The 27,060-nt window shown below is 40.1% G+C and overlaps 1 long non-coding RNA gene and 3 other non-coding genes across 4 annotated transcripts; all 4 read left to right on the forward strand.

Moving 5' to 3' along the window:
* The first annotated feature begins 532 nt into the window (after positions 1–532).
* On the forward strand, positions 533–1,995 carry LOC133522820 (uncharacterized). The gene is made up of 2 exons (XR_009800130.1): positions 533–1,425; positions 1,888–1,995. It is a non-coding gene; the product is annotated as an uncharacterized LOC133522820 (long non-coding RNA).
* A 4,067-nt stretch (positions 1,996–6,062) lies between these two features.
* On the forward strand, positions 6,063–6,134 carry Trnap-ugg (transfer RNA proline (anticodon UGG)). The gene has a single exon. It is a non-coding gene; the product is annotated as a tRNA-Pro (tRNA).
* An 18,384-nt stretch (positions 6,135–24,518) lies between these two features.
* On the forward strand, positions 24,519–24,590 carry Trnap-ugg (transfer RNA proline (anticodon UGG)). Its single transcript has one exon. It is a non-coding gene; the product is annotated as a tRNA-Pro (tRNA).
* Positions 24,591–25,541: 951 nt separating this feature from the next.
* Positions 25,542–25,613, forward strand: Trnap-ugg (transfer RNA proline (anticodon UGG)). Its single transcript has one exon. It is a non-coding gene; the product is annotated as a tRNA-Pro (tRNA).
* Positions 25,614–27,060: the final 1,447 nt, after the last annotated feature.

Genomic DNA, 27,060 nt, shown 5'->3' on the forward strand with positions numbered 1-27,060 from the left:
TCCCAATTCTAAGGTAAAGTGCATTATAATTCGGAGGTTTCTTCGAAGTTGTAGGTAGGCAAGATTATGATATTCTCGATAAACCATGAGTCATTGTTTATTCCTGAGTCATATTGTTGTAACAATGTTATAAACATTTAATGATGCAGTGCGTGTATGATAAAAATGTTCTTAACTAATGTTCTGTGCAATAAAAGTTGCCCTCCACCTGCAGAGATGCCCTTCTGATTGCGTTTTCGAAACATCTCGTGCAAGCATCCGGCTACTAGGTACAGTTTGTGCGATAGGTAGATGATATAAATAATACGAGTACAACTGAATTATTTGTTGTTTTAGGTGAAGAAAAAGAATCTGTTTCAAGATCAAATGTACCGATACGCAGTGCAAGAGTTATTCTATGAAGTTATGACGTTTAAATAACACAAGCTTGCACTGCGTGTGCTATCAAAATCGTTGCAGACTTGTCTTTGTCTGACTCTACCTACCTATACATAATTTAAAAAAAGATGAACCAATATTAAAATACTAAATGCCCTCTTGATTGTTAACAAACTAATGAGAAAGTTGCATTTTATCCACATGTGAGCAAAGTACTCAGATGCAAATTTTGAGTTAAGTATTTCCTAGTGTTAGCTGGTAGAATTGACTTTTAAATTATGTTTTTCAATGATTTTTTTTATTACGTTCATTTGGATTTGATTTGGTTTAATTTTTTTTGGTATTTCTTAGTATTTTCCTCGCGTTGGTGTGGTGTAAAATGTTGTTTCTCTCGGAGGCAAAGTTTGTTTAAGCCTCGCAACGCTCAAGATTCCACTTCTCGAACCATTCGCTACGCTCGTGGTTCAATTTTGGAATCTTGCGCTTGCTCAGGTATCAATATTAGCTCGAGCGGTTAGAGAACAACTTTGCCTCCTTGGAAAACAATAACCATTTACGTAAACGGCAAATCTAAAAAAAAGGCATACAAAACTTCTTGACTGCGGTGTCCGTTGACACAAAAGAAACATAACTGTCATGGCAGTGTGTGCTAATGAAAGAATCAGTGTCAATGAATGTTATACGTTTAAATTATTTACTGATTCAACGTTTTGCCTACTGGTTTTACAACAGTGCATGTGATATAGGTAATCGAGTAATATCATCTCATAAATAACATAAGTGTGAAATGAGAGCCAAGTTGGTTATTCCCACGAGTTACCACCAAGTTGTTACTAGTGGTAAAAGGTGGGAAAAAATTCCCAGTAGTTACCGCTGGTTAGAACTTCGCCGACAAAAGAATTGAGATCATGGGTGCAAAGTTCTGTGTAGAAAATCATTTTTACAACGCATTTATTTTACTTGGGATGAAATTTAAGTTCAAGATGTGACTTCGCTATTACAGCAAGAAACAACCCAGCCCAGGACAACAACGCTGGCAGTTTCGCGGTCAGTATTAATATTAGTGTTGTTTTATAGACTGCAATTTATATAAAATACCGAAGGAAACTCAAGATCTTAATTTAAACAATATTTTTGTAAACTTGCTTGTAAACGACTGTATGTTTCTTAAATAAATAAATAATTGTTTTGGGCGGGTGCCGATACGCTGAAAATAGATGTATGTTACGTACCGGTTTTCAAAAATTGTCTGGCTAACGGAAACCGTCACTAAGACATCCCATGAGTTCTATAGAATAAACAGAGAAATGCTTGGCCCTTTTACGAAAATAGTAGAGTACGTGCTGCATGTTGTCTTCGTCGGAAATGAAGCTTTAGACTGTTGATATAGATTAAAAATCGGTACTTAATTTACTGTTTTAGATACAAAACATTTTCTTATTGTCATTTTGTACATCATGCCTTGAGGTAAAAAATAAACTTGATAAATCAATTATCCCATATTTTCAGGTATTTAGCGAAACCGTATGGGGTAAGGAACGGAACGGCAATGTTTTTGATATCGTCCAAATTAATTATGATAACGTTTATCTAAAATACAATGAAATAAAGAATAAATTATTAGGTATTTTATTAAAATTAGATACACAGATAACCAAACTAACGGGTAACGTAAAAATTTGTTCGGTTTGTGACATTTCAATATCTTTTTAGAGCTTTTGAAGTTAGTGTTCCTAATTCCCCCGCTTTCCCCCACAAGTGTAACAAGCATATTCAGTAAAAAAAATGTTTGTGCGCCACACTGGTGGAATTCCACCATTAGGTATTTATTTTGTTTGTACAGTCATGGACTTTAATTGTTGAGCCATTTAGGGTTCACTTTACATTGGAGATTTCAGCGTTATCATTGACAACCAAATTATCTTGAACCGTAGATGGGTCAACAATTAAAGTCCGTGATCGTACCTTATTTAGTTATTGTTATCTTTATTATTTTTTATGTTTTTTAGACAAGTGTGTCGACTGTTAGTTGAAAATTAGCTACATAGTATGTAATAACATATGTAGATTATTGATTTATATGTATTTAAAAAAAGATAAGCATTCCGTGTTATTGCTTTTGTAAACGTTAACTAACAGAAAATTAAGATTAATAATCAGATATTGGTGCCAACAGTTACTTTTGTTGAATTCTACCAATAAATCTATGAGATGTGTCGATAAGTACAAATTTTATTCTGGAAACATCGTCCTTTAAATCGTGAGTATGTCTTTAAAATAAAATGTATATGTTTAGTTTGTACTTACTGTTTGCCAATATTTAACTAATAGATAACTCTGTTCTACAGCGCGTAGTGGTAGTCAGGTGCACCATACCGCTCGAGGTTGTCCCTGATTTATTTGCTGTCGATACGTGGCAACTTTCTCAAGTCGTCGTTTGTATTATTGCTCTATTGTTTGCCTTCCAGCTATACAGTCGAATACAGTACAGTTGAAGCACAAAAACTTTATCGAAAATACTCAGAGACATACAACTTGTTCAAAGTACACACGTCTTGGATAAAACTAAGACGAATTTTGGTAGGTATCCATTAGCTGACTGACTGTATTCGTATATACGAGTAGATGACAAGCGCACTGTGCTGTAATAATTCACAAAATTTAGTTGTAAATACACTGTTGCAGCTTTTAGCTTTAATATTGCAAGACATTGAGTTGGTGATAGGTACCTACCTGTTAAATGTTTAAAAAAATATGCGAATTTTAGGTTGTGGAATGGTCATAAAGATACACACGGGTCGCATCATTTGATCCTGTATTTTGTCAAATTTAATGCGTCTTTATTGTTAGCTGTCCTAGTTTTCCCAGTCGATCTGTTAAAGCAAATACCGGCACGTTATCTTATGACCCAAACGTAAAGGACGTAAATTAGCTGCACTTTGTCAGCTTCTAATAAAACTTAACATCTTAACTGGTGTTATCTCATATTTTTGTTCGGAATCTTAACTACCTGGCTTCCGTCAGGACGTATTTCTTGAGGTCCTGCGGCTTGAATGACGTGGACGACTATTTAATTTATGTCCATTACTCGAGGCGTTTCGTTTTAATGCGCTCGTTTAACTAGGTGACAGCTTGGTGACAGTCGGGCGCCATCTTGATTATTATCAGCGCATCGACGCGTTCAAATAAATCGGTAGGTTGCTTCGGTTTTTATGACGGGCTTAAGTAGAAATCGAATAGTACGATTATTTTATCTGAAGGAAGATTTCACTCATTAAACGTATTTTTATGGCATCGATTTTAAAGTTTCTAAAAATAATTCCAGTTACTTAAGTTTATTCAGAAAACAAAACTGTTGTTCAAAAGTGGGAAGTGAAGACTATAGGGACGTATCCTTTTGATTGTATACTATACTCTCGTACATATTTTTTTTGTGTTCCATGGATTACAATAATTAAATAGATATTATCAAAATATAATCTGTCTGCTGTCGCCGAATGCAGGCACCTGGTAGGTAATAGGTACCTTACGCTAAGGCATCTGCTCGTAAAACAAATATCGGCGGGGCGTCAGTAATCTCTAAAACTACCTCTTAAAAACAGTTGGAGAAAACACTTATGTGTCATTTATTTTATTAGACCTTATACTTATCTAACTGCTTCTAATTTCCATTAATTTTTACAACATTTTTTGAACTTTTCTAATTTTCTTTAATAAAGATAGACATAGGAACAATGTACGGGGTGATTACTCTCGCGATCCTATTATCTGATCGATAATTCAATCGCGCCGATACGGCCCGCGGGTGACGCTACTACGACGGTAAGCCAACTGGGTTATTTATGCCGACAATAGTGCTATTGTTATTTCGCAAATTGAGTTGCTGAGTATCTTTATGTAACAGCCAATTTATTTTGAATTGTAAATATGTAGAGTAGAGGCTTCTTAGACGAGATAAAATTATTTTTCTAAGCAGGCAAGGCTAAGTAGAGTACGGCCATGACTTTTGTCACCATACCTCTACTTGTTTCTAGTAGTTGAAATTATGAACATACGACTTCTTAGAAATATTCCGGATAAAATATTTACTTAAGCTTAAGTTTTCGCCCAGGTCGTGTCGAAGGTGGGGATCGGTCGAAGCATTGAAAATCCAGAATTTATTGTAAAACATAATATATGGAATTAATGTTTGTATTTCATCATTTTCGTAGACAAAATTTGTTAATCTAAAACTTTATTATAATCATGCGAGCTAATTGATACTGAAAACAAGCTAGATAAAGTAACACTACTCTAAAATAATGAATAAATAGAATGGGATGTGCCTTCGCCGCATAAATAATATATGCTCATAGATATTATTCAGCCCCCGGATATAGGACAAAGCCCCCAATTTGTGGCACTGGGTCACCAGTTAATTACTGGATCGATTCAATCGATTATTAAACAAGAATTGATATATTAATCGTAATTGTAGCCTCAGATACGGGGCAGAATGTACGTACCTACTTTTTCATTCCTCATATTCGTTAACGTTTTTTCTTCCCTGCTTTAGGCAGACCAGAGGGAGAAAAGTCGCTTTTAGTCCTTCTCCATCATTTCCGATTCCTTACTGCATTCGGGCATTTTGTTTGTTTGTTTAAACTTTATTGCACAAATTTACAAAGATAGTACAAATGGCGGACTTAACGCCTTAAGGCATTCTCTACCAGTCAACCATTGGGCTAAACAGAAATAGTTAGTTTGGTGCAGGATTGTAAAGAGTTGATATCTCTTCAAGGCTAGAGTAAATAGGTATCTCATAGGTAAGCGTGTTCCACCGTAGACCGCATCATCACTTACCATCAGGTGTGATCGTGGTCAAACGCCTGCCTATCCTCCATAAAAAAAAAGAAAAAAAAATATGGAAATAGACACAAGTCGAGACTACTATGATACTATACTTACGCAAATATACATTTTAAATATACCTACATATATATATTAATTAATTAATTATTATTGATTTTGTATTCCATATTTAATTGTTTTACATTTAAATAATGTTTAATACAACATTTTTTTTTCTACACGTCTACTTTAATGGTTGAATTAAGACTTCGATACCAAACTATATAGTCGCATAATTATCACTATGGTATCCCATCCCAACTCAACTCTAATGACTTCATTACGAGATGCTTTAGTGAACTACGTATAATGAATTCGATCACGTGTTGCCGAGATCAAGAGCACAACACCAAACGATAGAACACAAGACATCAACTTGCTTCTTTTTACTGAAAAGAAGCACGTTGATATCTTTTGTTCTATCCTTTTATCTGCTGAGATATTTACCTAATTTTGTTTAATGATTTAGGTTGTATAGTAGAAAGAGTATTATTTTAGTTGACACATAGAAAAAATATTGTGTACAATAATGATATAATCAAGCTTTTCCAACTCGTACCATACTAACGCCACGATGCTTACGTGACTGAAAAGCTCACCATTAAATAACGATTGTATAAATTACTATTATATCAGAAACAATATAAGGTATTTATTTCACATTTTATACTTTTCACAATACGATCTTTAATTACATAGGTGGTTTTGTATTACGAACATTTTGACGTATAAATTACGTATTTTGTTTTAATGCGGGTTACTTCTATCCCTTGACATTCAAAACCTGCTCAAGAGGCATGATGGTCTAGCGGTATGATTCTCGCTTTGGGTGTGAGAGGTCCCGGGTTCAAATCCCGGTCGTGCCCTGTTTTAATACTCCGCTTTAATACTCGCTACGGTTACATGGGCGTAAGGTGAAAAATTTATTCACTATTCATTATTTTTTATTATACAATACTTCTTGTAGTAACGAAACGGCCAAGACACATATTTTGACTAAGTGTAGAGTTTGTAAAGTTAGGGCTTGTAGAGTTAGAAGCTTGGCTCTATAAGAGATCTGATAACTTTTTGACAGTGCGCGCCTATGGTTGTATGGTCGTCTTGGCAACAATTTACATGAGAATGCTTTTGATGGGACTTCACTTCTTTTCGTAAGTTGCTTATGACAATCTTTTATCCCCTTATTTGGGGTTGGGGGTGATTTACTATTAAAAATCCTGAAATACGTATCTGGGAGCACCTTTTATACAATCTGCTTTTTTACTAATTCCCCATAAACTTCAACCCCCCTTTTCCTCCCCCTTTTCACCTTACGGGGTGATTTTGGGGTAAACAATATTTTATATCCTTCCTCATAGCAAACTTATCTAAATACCAAATTTTAACTAAATCGGTTCAGCCGTAATTGATTCCCCAAACAAAAATCCATCCCCCTTTTCAACCCCTTAAGGGAAAAACATTTAAAATGTTTGAATTCTGTTGTTGTTTGTATTTTAATACTATCCTACATACCAAATTTCAGCTTCCTAGGACTTCAGGAAGTACCCTAAGTGTTTTGATGTTCATCAGTGAGTGAGTGAGTGAGAGAGTCAGTCACGAAATCGGGGTTTTTGAGATATGAATAAAATGTAAAGTATGAAAGCTATGCTAAGCTATTTAATTTTTTTATGCTTAATAAGTCCACTATTTATATTATATCCCGAGAATTTTGTTTATCTGGTACTGGTATAATCCAGACCAAAGTTATGAGGGTTCAAAAAAAGACGAAACGCTTCGAGAAAAGGTACCTACCTTTACCTATAGCTACTACTGTACTGCTTTTGCGCTTCGCTTTGGCAATGACGGTTTGGCAGATGCGCAAGACATACATCCGTATTACACTCTTTTGCTTACTGTAACTGGAAATAAATAGCATGGACTTTACGCTTATGAAAGTAATCCTTTGCAAGTTTGGAGATTTACCTATGTAAGTACATCAAACACATCTACGTGTATGGTATATACCCGTTAGTAACCAATTGTGGCCAAGCTCAGCTAAGCTCAATTACTAACACTTTGGAATGAAACTATCAATTTCAATTTCATCGATACCGTTGATGGTCATCCGATTGTTACATATTCCCAAGGATGTTATCAGGCATCGATAGTGGCCAGTGGGGCAGGAAGCGATTTATTAAATTTGATCGCTTCATCATACGAACGGGATAAAAAAGGCTTTGTTAGCGTGTGCCGCGGTATGGTGCATGCGCCACAGTAGCCAGTGGGGAGACAGTAAAGCCCCATTTAGACGGCATGCAATATTCGGTACATTGCTAATTACGGCGAACAATGAATTCAGTCGATCGACAAAATTCTGCAATGTAATGCATGCAAGTTCTTGAACCGCCTAAATTAGGCTTAATAAAATACATACGTTAGTGACAGCTCATAAATCGCAGATAGGCTTCTATTAAATTTTAATCAGGAATTTGATGTTCTGCGATTACCACTATTCCTAGAAATAGTTTTAACGTTGGTCCAAGTCCATATTAGTTCTTGGAATATATGCATCTATCTAACTCTCTCTAAAGTTTAAGTTACTTACTGTTATAAGTTCTTAAGGGCCTCGATGCCTGATTTTTTTTATAAATAAATTTGGTAGGCACCTGCTTGTAAAATTTTTGATCGAACGTAATGTTCATTATGACGCAATAATAATGTTAACAGCGTGTCGTCGTCCTCGCAATTCCCCAGCATTTTTTTTGTGTATTTAAAATGTCGTTAAAATATTTTTTACACAAGATAAGCTTTATTTCAAATATATGTGATACCACGTATAGACTCTCACTCTATGTATAAGAAAATTAATGTAAGTTGAGAAACGTCCATATTTTCTTACTGTTGTACTGTGTTTTCTGTGTCTGTTTGAATTTTACTTTTTACGAAACTTTTTGGAATGTAGTGAGAGTGTAAGTTATGGCAGGTGACACAAACATTGCTGTCTCGCGGTGTTCAGGTGGCTTTATTGAATGCTTCTGGCTTTTCTATTACCCAGCATTATTATGTTTCTTATTGTGTAATTCTGGGTATAGCGTAATACGCACTCGTATTTCAAAATACATTCAAACAAACTGAGGAATAATACATACTTTATTTGTTTTACAAGGGGGCAAAGTTGTTGTTTATCTGCTCGTGCCCCCGATACCCGAGCAAGCGAAAGATTCCAAAATTGAACCACGAGTGTGGCGAGTGGTCTAAAAAGTGGAATCTTGAGCGTTGCCCAGGTTTCAAGACTAAGTTTGTTACTGAGTTAACACAAAAGGAAGGAAGGAGGAAAATATACTAACTGTAAAACATTATTTACAAATTAAATCCAAATGAACGCTATTAAATATTCACTTAAAAAATAAATTCATTTGAAATAATCACTTAAAAGCCAATTTCAGCAGACAAATGAAGGTTCGATTCGACTGATGGATAATTCTTTTTTTTTAAGAAAAGCATTAATGCATCGGCTGGAACTAAACAGCAATTCGTGGATGAATTGTGTGTCTCTGGACAAATCGTGAATGACAATCGATTTTATACGACAAGACAAACATCTTGCCGGGAAATGACAAATCGTGAATGACATTCCCGGCCTCTGTAATAATATGCAATAATATACTGTAGTCAATCGATGAAAAGCCTAACATTTTAAGGTATAATACTTATATGATGCCTATACTGAAGGAACGCAGCGTGTCACCTGCGATCTGCCACGTATCGCGTTGTCTTGATTCGATTATTTAACGCAACTCAAGTAACTCACCTTCTTTGTCTATTTTGTTTGAAGGTTTTAAATTAATATTTTTTGAGACTGATAATTTTTAATAACCGAAAAGCCTTCTTAGAGCCTGATCCGGTTATTTAAATTGAATAAATCACATTTAAAGTCCTTACAAAAGTCTTAAGTAAAAACATCAATTTTCGAGCCTTAACAAAAATAGAAATTCATTAATCGAGCCTAATATCTCACAACATTACACGCCTGTAATAAATATGGGATAAATAAAACGACCGGGTCCACAATCCGGACAAAGTAAGAATAATGAGGCATTAATGAGGGAAAAAACATCCAAGCTCGATATATTACTACCTAATTACCTATACATTTTACTTATCACGGCCGACACCGGCGACAGGCGAACGGAAAATGTTTTATTTGCCTTGTCGAAATGTATACGATATTTACAAGTCTATTTAATGAGATTAAAGAGATTATGTTTACGTGTCTACTGTAAACATCTACAGGGATTATGTTTCAGTCGAACTGACGTCAGACGTGTTTGAAACATTTTACACATACCCAGGCTGTTCTTAAACTGCCCATTGTTGGCTTTCTTCATACATACGAGTACGTACCTACAGTCAACCAATTTGATTCCTAGGCCACTATAGAACCATGCCACAATGACTTCTACGACAGTGCTTATTGAGTGATGCGTGTCAAGTATCTAGTAGTTAAAGCGACAAGGTTCTATAGTGGCCTAGGATTCAAATTGGTTGACTGTACATTAAATACCTACTGTAGCACCGCCCTAACCTACAATTCCACACAGACGTGTAGACACACCTTCACCATACACACGTCTGTGAACCCCTTAATCTTCATACACTCACCATTCATCACATTCACTCTAAATCAATCACTCAATCACCTCGCGTGCGCCATATCAATAGTTCGTTTCCGGCATGCGTTTGAGATGCAACGTGCGCGCGACCTCATAGTTTTCCCAGTGAGTGTTCTTTTCCCTTACGGCTGTTTTCGCGTAAAACACAGGACCCTTATTAACCGTCCCTGGTTATACGTGGCGCCCAGCGTTCGGATTGTGTTGTGAGATAGTGTAGTGAGTGGAAATCGCGTGCGAGATGCCACCCAAAAAAGACATGGCTGCCGCTGATCTTAATACCGAAAGCGGTGCGAAGATTAAAACATCTTCGACGTCAACTACACCGGAGCCATCTTTTAATTTGACGATGCCACAAGAATACCTAACTATGTTGTTGCAACAAATGCAACAATCACACAACGAATTGTGTGAGAAGTTAGTGACGGCGACTCAGGCTACAACGCATCAACGTGACAGACATTTTGCCGGTTGCAAACTCAGCTTTAGCGGAGCTGAAGAATCCGTTGAAGACGCCTTAGAGGTTTTTATCGATGGTATTCAGACATACAAAGATTGTGCTAATATATCCGATGAAAATGCATTACGCGGATTGTCATTTTTATTCACCGGTCTCGCGGCAACGTGGTGGAATGGTGTTCGTAAAAACGTCAAAACGTGGAACGAGGCCATTGCCGACCTACAACATGCATTTGGCAAACGGAAAGCACCTTTCCTCATATTTCGAGAGATATTTCGAGAAGAACAAAGTGACGAAAAGACAGAAATTTTTATATGTAAAACTCGTGCATTGATAGCTCAGCTGCCATATTCGTTAGAGGAAACCATTCAAATCGACATTGTCTATGGCTTGTTAAACCGGCGGATCCGGAAACGAGTCCCTCGCGAAAGCGTCACATCGTTCAACGATCTACTACGGAAAACTCGATCGGTCGAAGATTCATTGGCCGAAATGAACGAGACGAATGGAACGACGTCCGCGAATGTGCCAAACGTCAACGTCAACGCTGTCAATGGCCGATCTGTCACTCGTCATGTAGGAAATAACGTTAACGACCGAAATCCCGAAAATAAGTCAACAAATACCACGTTTTCCGATAGTAAACAATTAAAACAAAAAACCTTTACGCGACAAAGTGCTGCAAGCGAAAATAAAGTGCCGAACGATACGAACTCTAGTACGAAACCAAAACCAAGTCGTTTTTGTAATTATTGCAAGTTATTCGGACATAATAAAGATAATTGCAAATGGCTACTCGCGAAACGTTCTGATACGGCGGTTACTCCTACCGACAATAGTGACATTGCAAAAAGTGAAAAGTTCTCGTGTTACGGATGTGGAACCCCCGGCGTGATACGCGCCAACTGCCCGCGATGCAAGCAAGACTCCGGCGCTGCGGGGAGCGGCACGAGTGTTGCATTCTGCGCATTCTCTACGGAAGATCCATCTGCTACGACGGAGGCTACGACGCCTGTCGATATGTGCGCGCGCGAGATATACACACACACAGATACACTTACACTTACACCAAGCGACTACCTTCTACTGAGACAACAAGCTGACAGGCCACGACCTATTCTTCCCATTACCGTCTGTGGACGCGAAGGTCGTGCAGTCGTCGACACGGGCGCGAAGAGGAGTGTTGCAAGTGAAAGTCTATACAAATTAATGAAGAACTGTGGTAAGTCATTTACCCCTTCCACTTTAAATATTAAGTATGCTAAAGGTCGATCCGTAGTAGAAGAGATACTCTCCATAGACACTATTGTTGTCTTAAAAAGTAAACCTATACCTATGAGTTTTATAATCTTCCCCGACGCTACTGATAATGAAACTTTGTTAGGTATTGTTACAAGTAATATTTTGGGGTAAAAAAAAACCTAAAGGAATAATATAAAATGTAAACTACAATAGTCAGTAACTAAGCTTTTATTGAAATCACTGAGGTTGGAAGAACCCGGCAACAATACTGCAAGAAGTTGCAGTTGAGGTAATCCTATATTTATATATATATAAGGTTTCTTAATAGTAAGACAAGTTTCTTAATAATAACCGGCTAGCATAGATTGCACAGACTCTACAGTACTTATTAATTCTTTTTTAAACTAAAGCTTCAGGGAACAAATCGGGGTTAACGAACTCTTTTATTTAGATTTTGGTAGAAACAGCGATCCGAGGAACTAAATTTAGAAAATACAGGAGATGTATATGGGCGCCAGGGCCAGTCGATCTGGTCCAAATGTCATATAGTTAATAAAGGATGGGTCTAACCTCCAACATCGGGAATTGTACCCCAGCCGCCACGTTCTGTGTAGGCCTGGACGGATGGTTACAAAAGGTCAGCGACAGCTCACTACCGCTGGTATTATTTGGGGTTACCGGTGCATGAGGCAGGTGGTCGGAGACCGCGCGAGTTAGCCAGGTAGTTAGCGCCCCGCCGTGAACCCCGTTGGTGGATAAAAGGCTTGCATGGAAATTATGCAGCTTATGTCAACACCCGGGGCACGCGATGTATCGCTCTTCAACGCAGCAACAAATTTAAGGTTAGCATGTTATGCCGGGGTCAAATGGGCGATGGAGCCCGATCTCAAAGGGTATAGCCGATCCCGGCTCGAATCGAACAAAAAGAAGATCTCCCTTCCTTTCCGACATCTTGAGTGACAGATAGGCCGACGGGGTTGCCAAGTCCGAATTAGGCTCGTGCAAACACTACATGACTCCACAGACAAAACGATCGTTTATGGTTCCTTCGGTTTTATTTAAAAAGAACTAAACAACTGCGCAGAAATAACATAATGTTAAAGAAAAACCACTATAATTAAATAGGTTCTATGAAAAAAACACAGGAATGCGGGGAAGCGCAATGTTTCTTCCGGATTTGAAGCTGGCAATTCCGACCCATAGTGTTCGATCGCGCGTTAGCTAGTACGCTAATCCTTAGCTAGATGGCTGTAGGAGTTCGGAACTAACGCGAGCCTTACTTTTTTAATAATGAAGAAGAAAAATTACATTTTGTTGTTACAGTGCTCCCCTTCCCGAAGAAAATTTTGAGTCCGGCAAAATTTTGAGCTGGTCCCCAGCTCGCAAAACAAACCGCAGGTTTCAACAGCTCCCAAATGAACAGTTACACAATGTAAGGCAGAAGGGAAAACAACCATCATAATCGAACCCACGCACTAAACTATAAAATGATAAACACAGTTGGCTGTAAACCAGTTATCAAATACAAACTATAACAATTACTCCTACTCTCCCTTAAGAGGGAGCTTAACCTAAGTAAAACTTAACGCAGGTAGGAGAAGCTCGAAGCTTCCTTCCTAATGCGTCGCATCGCTATATATCTTGGCGGCGCAGTGAGCGACCTGAGTTGCGGGCTGCGCGTCCAGGGTATACGACGGAATATGGCATATAGCCAGTTAGGTTAAATGAATAACCTACGGTAATAACTGTGAGGTAACAGTCTATCACCAGGGAAAATAATTAATAGTAGTGTCCGATAGTTCGGCTTAGGAGCCACAGAACTACCGGTTGACACTCTTCACAGGAATGCTGTCCCTGCAGAGCGAAATCAGGGACTTCGCCCTGCACTGCCAACACACGCTGTGGATAGACAGCTTATAGCCAGTTAAATTGATCACGGAACAAACTTTTTAAGATTCCGGGCATGCCAGGACCCCAAATTTTTACCCGTATAAAAATCTTCTAACTCGTATACTAAATTCGAGAGTTTACGAATTACTCGGCACTTCGCATACTTAGGAGCAAGCTTAGCCATAAAGAATTTACCAGCGTCACTCAAAGGAAAAGTTCTTTTCATAACAACCTCACCCTCACTAAATTCAACCGACTGACGACCCCTATTATAATAACGCGCCCCTCTATCATGAGCTTTAATTAACAATAACTTAACCCGATCGAAAACTTCTCTCAAGCCGCCTAAAGATTCCGCGTACCGGTCTGGAGAGTCAATTGATAGGTTTAACTTCGAAGTTTGGCAATCTCCATAGACTTTACCGCAAGCAACAGCCTCCCTACCATGAACCAGAAAGAAGGGGGGATAACGAACTGTTTCACTAGTGGTGGAATTCATGGCAAACTGAACCTTCGGCAAAGCTACATCCCAAGCTCGATGATCATTCTGGACCATGATAGAGACGGACGTCATCAGGGTTTTATGGTAGCGTTCTACGGCGTTAACCTGAGGGCAATAACGCGGGGTGTAGTGAATTTGGGGAATAAAATATTTCTGAAACAAAGCTTTAAGCTCGCTGCCAGTGAATTGCGTAGCATTATCCGCAATCACTGTGCGCGGCACGCCGTGCTTGAGAAACACCTCATCCTCTAGACGCTGGGCAATAGTCTTTCCTACCGCACGCCTAAGGGGGAAAAACATCACGTATTTCGAAAAGCAACATAATACCGACAGAATGTAAGTATAGCCTGGCCGGGAACGAGGTAGTGGACCCACTAAATCGATACTAAGTGTGTCGAATGGACGCGAACAGTTCTTAGGATGTCCCATGGTGCCTATAGGAGGCTGTTGTGAGTTTTTATACGTAGCACAAACCTCACACCCTCGAATGAATTTAGCTACATCCTGGTACATTGAAGGCCAATAATAGAGTAGCGTTAATCGCTTGTATGTTTTAAAAACTCCCAAATGGGAAAGCTCCTCGTTGTGACATGTTCTAATTAAATCTTGACGTTGACTCGATGGTACGACCACCTTCCAGTCGAACTCCCCCGAAAGATTAAATTTACTTTTACAGTAACGCATAAGTTTATTGTTTTGAATCGCGTAATTCGGACAAGAGCCTGGGAAAACCTGACATCGCCTAAGGATCCTATTATACCACTCACACGTATGAATTTCCATCACGGGTACACTACGGGATAAAGCGTCTGGTACTACATGTTCTTTACCTTTACGATGTATGATTTCAAAGTCATAAGGGGATAACCTACAACCCCAACGTGCTAATCTGCCCGTCGGATTAGTTAAATTAAAGAACCACTTTAAACTGGAATGATCGGTAATCACCTTAAACCGGGGTCCGCCTTCCAGATATGGCCGAAAATGCTCTATGCTGAAAACGACGGCTAGTGCCTCGCGCTCGGTTGCGGAATAATTACGTTCGGCGCGGTTTAACGAGCGGCTCGCGTAAGCTATTGGATGCTCCAGCCCGTCCGACATTAGTTGGGTCAAGGTTCCGGCCACACCGTACCCAGACGCATCACAATGTAGAAGGAAGGGCTTCGAAAAATCCGGGCACGATAATATCGGTGCCGTAACTAAGGCCGACTTGAGTTTTTGAAAGGAATATTGAGCTTCCTTCGTCCACGCGAAAGGAGGCGCATTCTTCCGAGTACTTGTTAAAGCATTTAAGGGGGCCGCGAGGTCACTGAAATTTTTAATGAATCTACGATAATAGGACGCGGTACTTACAAACATTTTCACTTCTTTACGGTTGGTAGGAACCGGGTAATCTATGATAGCTTGGATTTTGGAAGGATCGGTATGTAGTCCACGCTCGTCCACTACATAGCCGAGGTATTTAAGTTCCTTCCGGAAGAACTGGGACTTGCCAAAATTAATAGTTAAGTTAGCGGCTGACAAACGGTCCAACACACGAGTTAATAACGAAATATGTTCCTCAAACGTCTGACTAACAATGATGATGTCATCCAAGTACACAAAAAGCCTATCATTAAATTCGGGTCCAAACAACTTATCCATTAGACGCTGTTGGGTACCAGGTGCTCCAGTCAACCCGAAACACATAACCTTAAATTGAAACAAGCCGCGTTTAGGCACCGTGAAGGCCGTTCGTTCGCGCGAGGCCTCATCTAAAGGAATCTGCCAAAACGCGCTCTTTAAGTCAATTGAGGACAGAAACTTCGCGTCCCTCAACTGATCCAGAATACGTGATATATACGGTAACGGATACGCATCGCGTTTACTTACAGAATTTAACTTGCGACTATCCAAGCAAAAGCGTAACTCCCCATTAGACTTAGCTGTAAAAAGGGTAGGATTATTCCAAGCACTAGTACTAGGTTCAACTACGTCCTGCTCTAGCATCTCATCCAATTGACGGTTAAGCTCTACCAGACGATGTGGCGAGATTGGATAATAACGTTGTTTAATTGGAGGACTATCACCGGTATCTATGGTATGGGTGAGTAAGTGCGTACGCCCCAAACCTTTCCTCTCAAACGAAATACCCTCGAAACTACGAATAATCCCGTCCGCGATAGCACGTTGATCATGGGTCAACTCCTGAAAGGAGCAAAGGTGTTTTTCGGGTACGACCTCATCTACGGTAGGGTCCGAAGTTTGGTTCCCATACCGGCGAAACAATTCCGGTGCGATGTTAAACGCCTTAAAGAAGTTAACACCGAAAATCATGCGCGCACCGACGTCCGGTATCACATAAAATTTAATTTCGCGTGTTAAATTTTTAGCTTTAACAATCAAGTACATACACCCGATTATTCTTGAACGAGTTTTATTCGCAGCTATAATATGGGTATTATCCGTGGCAGAAACCAACTGAGCTCCCAATGACAAAAAGTCCTTATGCGAATTCGAACCTATGATACTGATCCCTGCCCCCGTATCCAGGAGGCCACGAAAAGAACGACCTAAAATTCCTACCGACATGTGCGGTCGCTCGTCTTTATTTATAATATACCGACTCCGAACCACCGAAACGGGAAGAGACATCAAAGTACTTACTATAAGGGGGTAATCAGGACAGTCTGGATTAACCCCAAGATTATCTTCACCAAAATCGACAAGATTACATGAGTTCCCACGCTCCCAATCGTAGGGACTCGATATACGGCGGTCCGGAACAATTAGTTTTTTGAAACCCCAGGCATCGTGCCTGTATCTGGCGAGGTAGAAGTAGAAGCCCGAGGGAAACAATTGGAACAATCCGGGTAAGACACCCCCGCCCTACCACATTTGAAACAAACTACACGTTTAGACTTACACTCCCTTAGACTGTGCGTATCTACACGACAACGAACACAGAACGGCTTCTCCAGAGGATTAGCTGCCTCAACTTTAGGACGCGAAGAGGTTTTACAACTCAAGTCTGCGGCCAAGGTAGACGACGAGGGTCTGGGAGGCTCCACAAAAGCATTGGCCCGCTGCCAGCTGTCCTCCAGCACGCGACACACCCTCTTCAAATCCTTTAAGGTAGTAACCGACTGGATGGCCAAAGGTACCGTATACTCCGGACGAACATTAATCGAAACTATGTCAAATTTCTCCTGATCCGACAATTCACTATTCAAACGGCTAAAATAGTTCTGCATAATGCTAATGTATGTAGAAATGTTCTCATTAGAACCCTGAGTACGATTCCTAATTTCTTTAAGTAAGCGCCTGTCATAATCGAATGGCAAAAATTCATCAATCATGGCGGTCTTCAATTGCTCCCACGTAGACACCTCTGCGCGTATACCGCGGTACCACATTAGTGCGTCGCCATCAAATAATTCTACCGCTGAAGCGAAAAGCCTAACTTCCGTAATACGACGCGAAGCTGCTAACTCCTCGACCCGCTGTAAAAAAGCCTTCACACACGTCCGACCATTAAATTTAAGATTTAAAGAGCTAACGGTCTGATATTTATTAAAGCACGAAGTTGCAGAAGCCATCGATGAAGTCTCAGGTTGAACAGGGTTCACCGACCCCTCAACAGCATCATCAAAGCCAACATTGGAATGAGTCGACACAAATACTGATAACATATTATCTAATTTTGAAAGGATTCTCATAAGTCTCTCCATTAACCCTGAATGTAAGGTAACATCTGTGGACCCCTCCGGATGAATCCGAGTTAATCGATGGTACAAATGATGCCCTAAAGCCTGTACCCGGTTAAGAGATTTCAAAGTTATGGGGGTCTTGGCGGCTGTGGTTAATTTCTCCAGTTCGCCCAATTTATCCTGGATAATGGTAAGTTCCTGGGCGATCTGCCCAACAAATTCCTCAATATCATCTGACGGTAACTCTTTTGCTAGCTTCCTAATTTGTTCCCTCAAACCCTTCACATCTTCAGCGGGAGTGACATCCCTTACTGACACTTCATATTCCAACTCATCTTTGTGTAACAAATTATAATTAATAGGACGGTCCTCCATTATGAACAATGTTACAATTGTTTACTACTAAAAGGTACAGTAACCTCCCACAGAGGAAAGCAAAATTAAATAAAAATTTAAAAAAACAAGTCTTAACACTTTGGTACACGACTGTCCCTTATCATTAAAATACCTTGGTTGGTGATACTCTGTAAGCATGCAATTTAATTTTTAAATTGTAATTAAGTTACGTTGAAACTAGTTCAACACTCATACACTTGAAACCCGGTAACCACAATAATAATTTTTATATGCTACATAGACTTAGTCTATTATAAAATAACTTAAGTAATACAGTAACTGCAAACTGTTAATTAATTATATTATTAATGTAATATCCAGAGCAACAAATTAATTAAGGATTTTAACACCCTGTGCTAAACATTACAACATAAGTAATAATAAACCCACACATGTATATAACTTAACCTATAATCATACCACATGTGGTCAACAGTATAACCTAACACAGTTATGCACTAATATTTTAAATTTAAATTTAAAAAACGTATGTAATTAATTTATGAGGATACAAGCTGCACTGTTTCTACCAAAACTCCCTTTAGCTAACACAATGTGACCAAAGAGGTTCGCTAATAATGCCCCACGTGGGCTGCCACTGTTACAAGTAATATTTTGGGGTAAAAAAAAACCTAAAGGAATAATATAAAATGTAAACTACAATAGTCAGTAACTAAGCTTTTATTGAAATCACTGAGGTTGGAAGAACCCGGCAACAATACTGCAAGAAGTTGCAGTTGAGGTAATCCTATATTTATATATATATAAGGTTTCTTAATAGTAAGACAAGTTTCTTAATAATAACCGGCTAGCATAGATTGCACAGACTCTACAGTACTTATTAATTCTTTTTTAAACTAAAGCTTCAGGGAACAAATCGGGGTTAACGAACTCTTTTATTTAGATTTTGGTAGAAACAGCGATCCGAGGAACTAAATTTAGAAAATACAGGAGATGTATATGGGCGCCAGGGCCAGTCGATCTGGTCCAAATGTCATATAGTTAATAAAGGATGGGTCTAACCTCCAACATCGGGAATTGTACCCCAGCCGCCACGTTCTGTGTAGGCCTGGACGGATGGTTACAAAAGGTCAGCGACAGCTCACTACCGCTGGTATTATTTGGGGTTACCGGTGCATGAGGCAGGTGGTCGGAGACCGCGCGAGTTAGCCAGGTAGTTAGCGCCCCGCCGTGAACCCCGTTGGTGGATAAAAGGCTTGCATGGAAATTATGCAGCTTATGTCAACACCCGGGGCACGCGATGTATCGCTCTTCAACGCAGCAACAAATTTAAGGTTAGCATGTTATGCCGGGGTCAAATGGGCGATGGAGCCCGATCTCAAAGGGTATAGCCGATCCCGGCTCGAATCGAACAAAAAGAAGATCTCCCTTCCTTTCCGACATCTTGAGTGACAGATAGGCCGACGGGGTTGCCAAGTCCGAATTAGGCTCGTGCAAACACTACATGACTCCACAGACAAAACGATCGTTTATGGTTCCTTCGGTTTTATTTAAAAAGAACTAAACAACTGCGCAGAAATAACATAATGTTAAAGAAAAACCACTATAATTAAATAGGTTCTATGAAAAAAACACAGGAATGCGGGGAAGCGCAATGTTTCTTCCGGATTTGAAGCTGGCAATTCCGACCCATAGTGTTCGATCGCGCGTTAGCTAGTACGCTAATCCTTAGCTAGATGGCTGTAGGAGTTCGGAACTAACGCGAGCCTTACTTTTTTAATAATGAAGAAGAAAAATTACATTTTGTTGTTACAGTATGGATTTCATATTCAGATCAGGACTGAAGACTGATTTTGATAACCATACCTGGAGCTTTAGAGGTGAACCGGACATTCAGTATGAACTGCAGTATGAAGATGAAACAGTAGCCATAGCTGCATGCAAACCTATTGAGACATCTCAGGCACTTCGTGATAATGAAGGCACTACACTCAATAGTGAACAACGGGACAAGTTGTCTTCACTCCTTGACCGTTATCGGGATACTTTCAATCTAGGGGGAGAACCAACTACTTATGCCGTCCATCATATTGAGTTGATCAATAAAAATATACAGCCAATCTCTGTGCCACCTTACAGATTACCAGAACCTAAGAAAGAAGCACTGCGAGTGGAACTGGAGAAGATGCTGGAAGATGATATCATTGAGGAGTGCGAATCTCCATGGTCTGCTCCTGTAGTACTGGTACCAAAGAGAGACAACAGCATAAGAGTTTGCATTGACTACAGAAAGCTGAATGCGGTAACCAAGCCCGATCGATACCCACTACCAAGAGTAGATGACATTGTACATGGAACCGGCAAGTTTAAATACATATCCGCTTTGGACCTTCGTGCTGGATATTGGCAAGTACCAGTGGCAGTAGAAGATCGTGATAAAACTTCATTTGTGACTCCACTCGGGATGTACCGCTTCAAGCGGATGCCAATGGGTCTCCGAAACTCTGGATCGACATTCCAAAGACTAGTGGACAGATTTCGTTCCAACCTCCCCAAAGTGACAATACTGGCCTACCTTGATGATGTCCTGATCCTCTCAGACAGTTTTGAGAAACACCTCGAAGATATTGAGGCTGTATTTCAGAGACTCAAACTGTTCAAGCTGCGTGTGAACAGAGAAAAGAGCACATTTGCATGTGAATCGGTGAAATACCTCGGACACATTCTGTCAGCTGATGGAATACAACCTGATAGTGAGAAAACTAAGGCCGTCAACGAGATGAAGGAACCACACAATGACAAACATTTGAAGACCTTCATCCAGACTTGCTCCTGGTTTCGGAAATTCATACCAGATTTCGCCAAGATAGCAAGACCACTAACAATGTTACTAAAAAAGAACCAGAACTGGATCTGGGGAGAAGATCAAGCCAACGCGTTCAAGGAGTTGAAAAAACGTCTGGCATCTGCCCCAATCTTACGGCAGGTTGATTATACTTTGCGTTTTATTCTCAGAGTTGATGCGAGTGCATACGCCTTAGGAGCGGTCCTGCTTCAAGGAGAAGGCTACGACGAGCGACCTGTAGAATATGCGAGCAGACTACTTACGAACGCCGAACGGAATTACACGACCACAGAACGTGAAGCTCTAGCAGCCGTGTGGGCCCTTGACAAGTTCCGTGGGTATATTGAAGGCTCAGAAGTTGTCCTCGTCACTGATCACCAACCTTTACGATGGATTTTAACCCTCAAGACGCCTACAGGGCGCCTCGCGCGATGGGCTCTGAAGATACAGGCTTACAACTTGAAAATCGAGTACCAACCCGGAAGCAAGAATGTTGTTGCTGACACCCTGAGCAGACCTGTGTGTGATGATATTACTAAAGATGCCTGTAACCTATGCACCGTCATAGTAGATATACCACACATGTCACCTACAGACCTACGGAGCGCACAAGCAGAGGACCCAGAAATCTGGAAGATTGCCAGGGACTTTGAAAACGACAACATAGAGGCTGCTACACGCTGGACTGAGAGAGGCTACTATATGTCACAGGGAGTGCTATACCACTTTAACCCTGACGTCGAGAGTGACGACCCTCAGCTAGTCATACCACAGTCCATGAGAAAGGAGATCCTAAAGGAACTACATGATGCTCCTACAGCCGGACACATGGGAGTTGAAAGAACATACCAGCGAGTAAGTAAAAGGTATTACTTCCCCGGTATGAAGAGATATATCACAGAATATGTACGAGATTGTAATGAGTGCCAGCGCTACAAACCATCCAACTTGAAGCCTGCAGGGTTACTGCAGACCCCTGTACCAGCTCAGAGATTTGAGGTTCTCGCAATGGACCTATTTGGGCCTTTACCTACTGGGGAAAAAGAAGAACGATGGATTTTCATTATAGAGGATACTGCGACTAAGTGGGTTGAGCTCTTCCCATTGACTACAGCAACAGCAGAAGCTTGCGCCAGAACCCTGGTTGAAGAAGTCTTCCTCAGATATGGATTTCCCAGGAGAGTGATATCTGACAATGGCGTGCAGTTTGTGTCCCAGGTCATGCAGAAAGTTATGCACACCTTAGGAGTTCAGCAGAATCTGATACCTCTTTACCATCCAGAAGCAAACCCAGTAGAGAGAAAGAACAGAGACCTCAAGAGTCAACTTGCCATCATAGTTGAGGGGAACCACACCAAGTGGCCGAGTGCCCTACCTGCTGTACGCTTTGCCATGAATAGTGCTGTCACCCAAAGCACCGCAAAGTCGCCTGCTTACCTCGCCTTCGGGAGAGAGATGCGATCACCCATAGAGAATAAGCATGATCTACGGGCAGTTATCCAAGCTGAGAATTTTATACCCCAGATAACGCCCTACCTGTTGAGACTCAGTGACAACCTCACCGAAGCCCAAGAACACAATCTCCAACAACAGGATCGCAGAAAGATCTATGCAGACCAAAGGCGTAGACCTCATGAAAATTTTAACATTGGAGACAAGGTCCTCTTGAAAACACACGTTTTAAGTAACCAAACAAAAGGCATAACTAGCAAATTTGCACCCCGACGTGACGGACCATACATTATATCAAAGGTAGTCAGCCCGACTACCTACTTAATAACAAACAATGGTGAAACTGTTGGTAAATATCATGTATCAGACTTGACAACATACCATCAGAAGAGTGGTGATGAACCTGCAGAACCCGTCATGCCACAAAGGAAGAGAGGTAGACCGCCCAAGCGCACACCTGTTACTCCTACTCCACCTGCTGCTGGTGAGAAGAAGAGAGGAAGACCACGCAAGAAGCAACCTGCGAGTCGGCCCATGGGCGAGGACGTCCCCATGGCCCGAAGGGGGAGCCTGTAGCACCGCCCTAACCTACAATTCCACACAGACGTGTAGACACACCTTCACCATACACACGTCTGTGAACCCCTTAATCTTCATACACTCACCATTCATCACATTCACTCTAAATCAATCACTCAATCACCTCGCGTGCGCCATATCAATAGTTCGTTTCCGGCATGCGTTTGAGATGCAACGTGCGCGCGACCTCATAGTTTTCCCAGTGAGTGTTCTTTTCCCTTACGGCTGTTTTCGCGTAAAACACAGGACCCTTATTAACCGTCCCTGGTTATACTACTCAATATATGATGGAACGTCTCACTAAGATCGGGTGATTGAATGGTTTGTCGGTACGGAATAGGGTTTGCACGATGGATCTGAAATATATGGGAAAATCCGTGGTTCCGGATCCAGATCCGGATAATTTCACACATTTCAGATCCAGATTGCAAACCCTATTACAAGCTTTTATTTACTTTCACCTGACCGTTGTCTGTTTGTAATCAAATCTTGCAAGTTAAATTTGATCCACTTCCCGGTTTCCGATTGAGCTGAAAATTTGCATACATATGTAAGTCGGGTGACAATGCAATATTATGGTACCATCGAGCTGATCTGATGATGGAGATAAGAGGTGGACATAGGAACTCTGTGATAAAACAACGCAACCTAATTGTGTTTGGGGGTTTTAGAATTGGCTCGATGAGTATTAGTTGCCTGTGGAAAGAAAAGTACAGTCGGCGATAAAAGCTTGTACCAAAAATAAAAATTTTGCCTAAAACTTATTACGGAATTCCTACTGGTTCATTTTCCTATTAAGGTTTTTTTACTTTGTCTTTAGGTCAGGATCTAATGATGGGTTCGTGGAGAAATCGAGGGAACTGGGAGTGATTTGCGTATTGTCATAGGACGAGTATTTACGTGCATTATCTTTCGGAAAGTGGCAGGGGGTGAAGTGAAACTGCAGATGAAGACCTAAAAATGATAGCATACTCTTTTGTGAGTTTTGTGAAGTTGGTCTTTTTTAGGTTTCTGCGTCGAAAAAGAAAAAAAACGGAGACTTTATAGGATCACTTTCTTGTCCGTTCGTCTGTCTGTTGGTCAAGACCCATTATCTCAGGAACGCGTAGAGGTTTCGAATTGAATTAAAAACCATGTATTGAGGTCAATAGTCCCTTGAAGCTGTAAAAAAATCGGGCTTCTAAGTTAATGTAAAAAAATACAGTGCCGCCAAAAGCGTATATTTCGACACTCTCAAAGGAATCAAAATTTATAGGGTACACCCTATTAATCAATAAATATGAAATTTGGCAAGTAGTATCGCCTTACACTACAAGTACAGGGAAAAATCTGAAAACTATATAAAAAAAGAAAATGCGGGTGTAGGTGGTGTTTTTTTTAATAAGATATATTATTCTGAAATCGGTAGTTATATAAACCATTCACTTAAAATTATAATGCTAAAGATTGTTTAAGCTGTTTCGCATATAGGTACAATTTTTAATTACACAGGTGGTTTGGTACGACGAACATTTTGACGTATAAATTACGTAGTTGGTTTTGTGTGGGTTACTTCTATCCCTTGATATTCAGAACCAGTTCAAGAGGCATGATGGTCTAGCGGTATGATTCTCGCTTTGGGTGTGAGAGGTCCCGGGTTCAAATCCCGGTCGTGCCCTGTTTTTATACCCGGCCCGTTTTTAATTAGCTCATATCCTATTTACTGCAGTTCTATTAGTAGTGTTTAAAATGCAACGGGGTCCATAGTACCGAAACAATAGGCAGAAGGCAGGCTTTAATATTTACACATAATTATTATTTACTTAATATTTAACCCTTAGACTATCTATCATTGGTGTTATCTTAAATTATTAAAATGTGTATATGTTGTGTTGAAATATAATATATAAACTTTGTTTATAGAGTCTGTCCGGAAGGAGAAGAGTCGTGGAATTTATTAGGCCCAGGGATTGTACAACCGGTTTTATTTAATACCTTTAAATAAATTGGCAAACTATTACTGCTATAAAAATAATATCTATATTCCTATTAGAGGTATTGTTTTCATTTAGCTTTTGTTTTTACCGATGTATAAGGACTATTTACAATATTAAATACCTTTTTTCAATACCGCTATTACGCACTCGAAACGTAAAATGTCAATCAGACACTACTACTAAATCACAACAAATAGAAGTAATATTGTGACGTCATGATAACATTCTGCATAGCTGCCTGAATGGCATTAACATTGACATGTATTACCGATAACGGTTTTTAAGGGTAACATGTCAAATACAGGTATTGTTGTCTAATGGCAAAATCGCTAATAGACATGAATACCGTTATTGATTATACCAGTAATCAAAGCTTTAGTAATATAAATAGCGAAATACAACTATAACCGCGGTTATACCTAATTTTAAACCGGTAGTCAGAATACCGGTAACGATCCCTGATATTGGGCCCCATACATTCCACGACTCTTTCCGCAGAGACTCTAGCTTAAGCTTAAGAGTTTAAGAGAGCTGTCTGAATTTCAACACATATTATTTCATAATAATAAACCGGTGGTGTTCAGTCCAAGTACTCGGATGTTTTTTTTCAATTTCCAAGCAGTCTCTCAAGAGGCATGATGGTCTAGCGGTATGATTCTCACTTTGGGTGTGAGAGGTCCCGGGTTCAAATCCCGGTCGTGCCCTGTTTTATAGTTCATTGAAATAATTATTGACTGAATTTATCCAGCTAAAATTAGCGCCAGGACACTAATCGACGTTGTGCATAATTACGGAAATATATTGCACATAATTTGTTTGTACGGTACATTAATAATAAACCGGACTAGTGCGAGTCGGACTCGCTCACCGGGGGCTCCGTACTTTTTAGTATTTATTATTATAGCAGAAATAGAAATACATCATCTGTGAAAATTTCAACTGTCTATCACGGTTCATGAGATACAGCTTGGTGACAGACGGACTGACAGACAGACAGACGGACGGGCAGCAATAATAATAGCAGCAATAATATAGTAACAGGCTCCCGTTTTACTCTTTGGGTACGGAGCACTACTAGAGCATGTTAATTCTAAGAATTTATCCTTCACTTTACTTAAAACTTAAAACCTGAGGTTACCTGTATTATACGATAGTATACTCGGCATGGACGGGATGTATAATAATACTAAGTGCTTAGCCAACCTTGCTCTACACCATATATCATTGGCCTTTGAGTCTATTACAGACTATTCAAACAGTAGACTATTCAGGTAGGGCGGCAGCGCTTTTCATGGCTGTGTAGGCCAATACGGGAGCGGCAAACACGACCACAAGCCAGGCAGGTGTAGTGTGTCCGTGGCGAACAGGTGTCGGGCTGATGACGCTTGGCTCGCTTACTTGCAAGTGTCTTAAACCAAGCCTCATCACGGATTTTACGTCCGTCGAACACCAGTTTGCGCCACTTATCTCTGTCCTCGGCAAGCTCCTCCAATTTATGAACAGGGATGTTGAAGGTGTGCATGTCTCGCTTGGCGCAGTCCTTATGCCGTAACATGCTATCGTTATCAATAATTTTTCATTTTCATTTACTGGTTCTCTAAATATATACATACGTAAAGTGTGCAACTGAAAACGAAGATACATGGTTATGTAAAATAAATTTGAAATAAAACAGGGCACGACCGAGATTTGAACCCGGGACCTCTCACACCCAAAGCGAGAATCATACCGCTAGACCATCATACCTCTTATAATGTTTCTGAAATTCAGTCTTCAGACTTGTTACTCGCTTCAAAACAGTTGTTTAAATAAGGTCTACTAATGTACGGTCGAGGAAATTGATTCTTTAGCAATTTGCGGTTCAAGTAATTTTTGTTATACATACTTATGCTAAGAGCTGTCCAATGTAAAGTGAACCGTAAACTGCTAAAGAATCAATTTCCTCGACTGTACCTTCATTCTTGACTGCCTCCTGGCCTAGTCGGTACGAAGCAGGAAGTCCCGGGTTCGATCCTGGTAAGGGCATTTATTTGTGTGTTTATTTATATATATTTGTTCACATAGGTATATTTGTTCCTGAGTTATTGATGTTTTCTATTTATGTATATAGTATTTATGATATCTAGCATCCACAACACAAGCCTCATTGAG

The sequence above is a fragment of the Cydia pomonella genome, chromosome 11 (assembly GCF_033807575.1).
Source record: "Cydia pomonella isolate Wapato2018A chromosome 11, ilCydPomo1, whole genome shotgun sequence".
Taxonomy (NCBI): Eukaryota; Metazoa; Arthropoda; class Insecta; order Lepidoptera; family Tortricidae; genus Cydia; species Cydia pomonella.